The sequence below is a fragment of the Procambarus clarkii genome, chromosome 19, assembly GCF_040958095.1.
Source record: "Procambarus clarkii isolate CNS0578487 chromosome 19, FALCON_Pclarkii_2.0, whole genome shotgun sequence".
In the NCBI taxonomy this organism is placed as follows: Eukaryota; Metazoa; Arthropoda; class Malacostraca; order Decapoda; family Cambaridae; genus Procambarus; species Procambarus clarkii.
The window spans coordinates 44,387,883-44,392,882 of record NC_091168.1 but is presented as its reverse complement, the minus strand read 5'-3'; positions in this window follow the sequence as shown (position 1 = coordinate 44,392,882).

Sequence of the window (5,000 nt, the reverse complement as noted above, 5' to 3'; positions counted from 1 at the left end):
GATGGTCAAGCGGATTAAGGCGCCCTGTAGTTACCAGTTGCGTTGCTTCTGGGAGTATGGGTTCGAGTCACTTCTGGGGTGTGAGTTTTCATTCGCATATAGTCCTGGGGACCATTCAGGCTTGTTCGCATTTGTGTTCCTCACGTGTGCCCCAAAGAATGAGGTGATTTGGTGAAATGCTATGCCCAAGATTACCATCCGAGTTGCCGTCGGGGAAGTGGCTCAAATAGCCTCGGCTATCACTTCCTTTTGACGGCCGTGATGGTCAAGCGGATTAAGGCGCCCTGTAGTTACCAGTTGCGTTGCTTCTGGGAGTATGGGTTCGAGTCACTTCTGGGGTGTGAGTTTTCATTCGCATATTGTCCTGGGGACCATTCAGGCTTGTTCGCATTTGTGTTCCTCACGTGTGCCCCAAAGAATGAGGTGATTTGGTGAAATGCTATGCCCAAGATTACCATCCGAGTTGCCGTCGGGGAAGTGGCTCAAATAGCCTCGGCTATCACTTCCTTTTGACGGCCGTGATGGTCAAGCGGATTAAGGCGCCCTGTAGTTACCAGTTGCGTTGCTTCTGGGAGTATGGGTTCGAGTCACTTCTGGGGTGTGAGTTTTCATTCGCATATAGTCCTGGGGACCATTCAGGCTTGTTCGCATTTGTGTTCCTCACGTGTGCCCCAAAGAATGAGGTGATTTGGTGAAATGCTATGCCCAAGATTACCATCCGAGTTGCCGTCGGGAAGTGGCTCAAATAGCCTCGGCTATCACTTCCTTTTGACGGCCGTGATGGTCAAGCGGATTAAGGCGCCCTGTAGTTACCAGTTGCGTTGCTTCTGGGAGTATGGGTTCGAGTCACTTCTGGGGTGTGAGTTTTCATTCGCATATTGTCCTGGGGACCATTCAGGCTTGTTCGCATTTGTGTTCCTCACGTGTGCCCCAAAGAATGAGGTGATTTGGTGAAATGCTATGCCCAAGATTACCATCCGAGTTGCCGTCGGGGAAGTGGCTCAAATAGCCTCGGCTATCACTTCCTTTTGACGGCCGTGATGGTCAAGCGGATTAAGGCGCCCTGTAGTTACCAGTTGCGTTGCTTCTGGGAGTATGGGTTCGAGTCACTTCTGGGTGTGAGTTTTCATTCGCATATAGTCCTGGGGACCATTCAGGCTTGTTCGCATTTGTGTTCCTCACGTGTGCCCCAAAGAATGAGGTGATTTGGTGAAATGCTATGCCCAAGATTACCATCCGAGTTGCCGTCGGGGAAGTGGCTCAAATAGCCTCGGCTATCACTTCCTTTTGACGGCCGTGATGGTCAAGCGGATTAAGGCGCCCTGTAGTTACCAGTTGCGTTGCTTCTGGGAGTATGGGTTCGAGTCACTTCTGGGGTGTGAGTTTTCATTCGCATATAGTCCTGGGGGACCATTCAGGCTTGTTCGCATTTGTGTTCCTCACGTGTGCCCCAAAGAATGAGGTGATTTGGTGAAATGCTATGCCCAAGATTACCATCCGAGTTGCCGTCGGGGAAGTGGCTCAAATAGCCTCGGCTATCACTTCCTTTTGACGGCCGTGATGGTCAAGCGGATTAAGGCGCCCTGTAGTTACCAGTTGCGTTGCTTCTGGAGTATGGGTTCGAATCACTTCTGGGTGTGAGTTTTCATTCGCATATAGTCCTGGGGACCATTCAGGCTTGTTCGCATTTGTGTTCCTCACGTGTGCCCCAAAGAATGAGGTGATTTGGTGAAATGCTATGCCCAAGATTACCATCCGAGTTGCCGTCGGGGAAGTGGCTCAAATAGCCTCGGCTATCACTTCCTTTTGACGGCCGTGATGGTCAAGCGGATTAAGGCGCCCTGTAGTTACCAGTTGCGTTGCTTCTGGGAGTATGGGTTCGAGTCACTTCTGGGGTGTGAGTTTTCATTCGCATATAGTCCTGGGGACCATTCAGGCTTGTTCGCATTTGTGTTCCTCACGTGTGCCCCAAAGAATGAGGTGATTTGGTGAAATGCTATGCCCAAGATTACCATCCGAGTTGCCGTCGGGGAAGTGGCTCAAATAGCCTCGGCTATCACTTCCTTTTGACGGCCGTGATGGTCAAGCGGATTAAGGCGCCCTGTAGTTACCAGTTGCGTTGCTTCTGGGAGTATGGGTTCGAGTCACTTCTGGGGTGTGAGTTTTCATTCGCATATAGTCCTGGGGACCATTCAGGCTTGTTCGCATTTGTGTTCCTCACGTGTGCCCCAAAGAATGAGGTGATTTGGTGAAATGCTATGCCCAAGATTACCATCCGAGTTGCCGTCGGGAAGTGGCTCAAATAGCCTCGGCTATCACTTCCTTTTGACGGCCGTGATGGTCAAGCGGATTAAGGCGCCCTGTAGTTACAGTTGCGTTGCTTCTGGGAGTATGGGTTCGAGTCACTTCTGGGGGTGAGTTTCATTCGCATATAGTCCTGGGGACCATTCAGGCTTGTTCGCATTTGTGTTCCTCATGTGTGCCCCAAAGAATGAGGTGATTTGGTGAAATGCTATGCCCAAGATTACCATCCGAGTTGCCGTCGGGAAGTGGCTCAAATAGCCTCGGCTATCACTTCCTTTTGACGGCCGTGATGGTCAAGCGGATTAAGGCGCCCTGTAGTTACCAGTTGCGTTGCTTCTGGGAGTATGGGTTCGAGTCACTTCTGGGGTGTGAGTTTTCATTCGCATATAGTCCTGGGGACCATTCAGGCTTGTTCGCATATATATAATATATATATATATATATATATATATATATATATATACATTGTGACGGAGTTCCCCCCCTTATAATTCTCCCACGCCTGCAGTAAGAGTCATGTCTACTTTTCCCAAGCGTTCTCTACGTTGCAGGCTACAATTTGATATATGGGAGAGAGTGAAGTGTTCTCGGAGAGCCGAGAAATTTGTGAAATAGTAATATTTTGGCCTGTGGTTTAGGCCCTTTAGGGAGCCAAGATGGCGCTTGCTTCCCTGATCTCCCGCCAAAACCGTGTGACGTCAGTGGCACCGGATTGGTCACCGACAGCAGTGTGGCACCGGGAGCCAATGAGAACCTCCCGTGGCGAAAGTGACGTCACGAAGGAAGGGGGTCCGGCCAGCGCGCCGGGCTGGCGCCAGCAGTCAGACACGACACGTCATAGAGGTTGGGCGTGTGACGGATGGTCCTGTCAGTTGGACAGTTGTATCTCGCTACCTGTGGATTACGCGTCACCTGAAGTCCGCCAGTACTCTGAGAAGTCTTCCCTAGTTCATGTGTTGAACCAGAAGAGGGAATTGACGGTTATTTGAGCAACAAGTGGCTCCAGTCAGGTACTCTGCCAGTAGCAGTGAAGCCGTGCAGTGACGTATGTTGACGTCTGTGGCAATTCACCGGTTCGTGACAGCGTAGTGGCTGACAGAGCCACTGGGTAGCTGAGGAAGAGAGGACTATTTGGGGAACCGGACGACTGGAGCTGAGACGTAGGCGACAGCCGTTGCTGGGAGAAGACGACGGCCAGGAGACCGACTCCAACCTTCAAGAAGTCAAGGAGGAGGACGGACCTGCAGTGAGGAGGCACGGAGACGACGCGCTAAACGGTGGGACGACGAGAGGCTCTGGTAGGACACGACGACGTGTAGTGTGGGGGCGTTCCCGACACGAGGACCAGGAGCTACATCTCGACTCTCATCGGAGGATAGGGTGAAGTAGGTGGTTCTAGTTCCCTCCCCATTCCCCTTTAGTTAGATATATAATTCGACTATATTATCTAGCCTGAAGATTTTATATGTCGTGAGCAAGTCTCACTTTATGTCATGGTAAAGCACCAGGGTGCTAGACAGTACTATCAAGAGTACTTGTAATATTCATGTTGATTATTGGTGTGTACAGACACCAGGGACCAGTGATAAATTTACTGTGTGGTGTATATCTTTCTATAGATTTTGATATGAACATATAGTGGTAAATTATATATAAGATTATGCCAGTATGTGGAGGTTAGGCTATGTGCCCAGAAACTATTTATTTTCCATGTATTGATGATTGATTTATATACCATATATATGTCTACTGTTCATTCAGTGAATAATCATTTGTGAGTACAGCGAATTATTGCGTTATCGCCAACGAGAGAAAGTACTGAAAACTCCAGTTGTTAATAAGTTCATAATGTATTGTTGAGTGAGGAACAATGTGAAGCCATTACAGTGAATCATTATAGCATTGTTTGTAGAAAGACGGTTTGAGCCTGAGTACAGTGTACTGAGTAATACGGTTTATTTAGCCAATATCGAGTGTGCGAGTTTCTAGTAATATTGGAGAATTTAATGAAACAGCGCGCGTGAATCTAGAAAACAAGCAAATTTCGCGCGGAGAGACCATTGCGATCAGCTGTTCTTGACACTTGATGAGGAGGGGAGAGTGTTGCCCTCTAGCGGTCGCATAATATCCGTGGGAATTACCGGCCGAGTCAGGATCAGTTGATTTATCGATTATTGTGTGGTCTTGTGACATCTTTCATACATTTTAAGTAAAATACAAAACTCTCTTTGTGTTTTTATCATCCCCTCCATTGATCTTGTGGCTATACTATACCTGTAAGCATAGAGTGATAACAATAAGTACCTGCCTGATTCCTGATCTTCGAGTGTGACCTTGCCAAGGCTACCACTGAATACACCAGTCCACTGGTGGTGTTACTGGCCACCTTAAACACCAGTTGGCGATCTTGTGAATAACCGTAGAGCCCTATTGTTGGGGAGGGCACACGACAGTCGATGTGCACGAGTCGTGTTCTCACTCTTTCTTAATTAGAGGCCGTTAAGATTGACTGGGAGACTCTCCTGGCGTGCAGTGGCGCCGTGAGGATCGAGGGAAGACCCGCAGGGCTACGGTGAGTTACCTTGAGCATAACTATTGCTCACCCCAGAGTAAGGGTAGAGAATAATAGAGAGGTTTGAAACCCCCAACAACATATATATATATATATATATATATATATATATATATATTATAAT